The sequence below is a fragment of the Danio rerio genome, chromosome 7 (assembly GCF_052040795.2).
Source record: "Danio rerio strain M-AB ecotype USA chromosome 7, GRCz13ab, whole genome shotgun sequence".
Lineage (NCBI taxonomy): Eukaryota > Metazoa > Chordata > Actinopteri > Cypriniformes > Danionidae > Danio > Danio rerio.
In genome coordinates, this window is record NC_141027.1 from 27869670 (window position 1) to 27870000 (window position 331).

Genomic DNA, 331 nt, shown 5'->3' on the forward strand with positions numbered 1-331 from the left:
ATAGTTTTTATCATTTAAGTTTTAAACTGACTATTAAACATAACACTCCGGTTTGAAAAAGTACAATGCACAGTAACCACGAACACGGTCAAATCGTGAACATAATTTCCACCATTCGCGTTTGCTTAAACGCGCAGAGTGGTTTGATCCTCCTGGCTCGCTGTAGTATTGATGTGGCCAAGTCAGTCAGGTTCCACGTCATTCGGAAGGATCAGGATCTCGCCAGACACGGATGCAGATATTGGAGAAGAGAGAGATCTGACACCTATTTGAAAGGTAATTCACGATAAGTTTAATTAAAAGGCACATAGAAAAAATACATTTTGTTGTT

At 39.3% G+C, this 331-nt stretch overlaps 1 protein-coding gene across 2 annotated transcripts in view; it reads left to right on the forward strand.

Annotated features, from left to right (window-relative positions):
• Positions 1-200: 200 nt before the first annotated feature.
• The window catches only part of copb1 (COPI coat complex subunit beta 1), a 20973-nt gene continuing 20842 nt past the window's right edge, over positions 201-331 (forward strand). Inside the window, exon 1 of one of the 2 annotated variants that reach the window (XR_015494601.1) lies at positions 201-276. The gene's annotated coding sequence lies outside the window, so the exon portion shown is untranslated. 2 annotated transcript variants of the gene reach the window in all.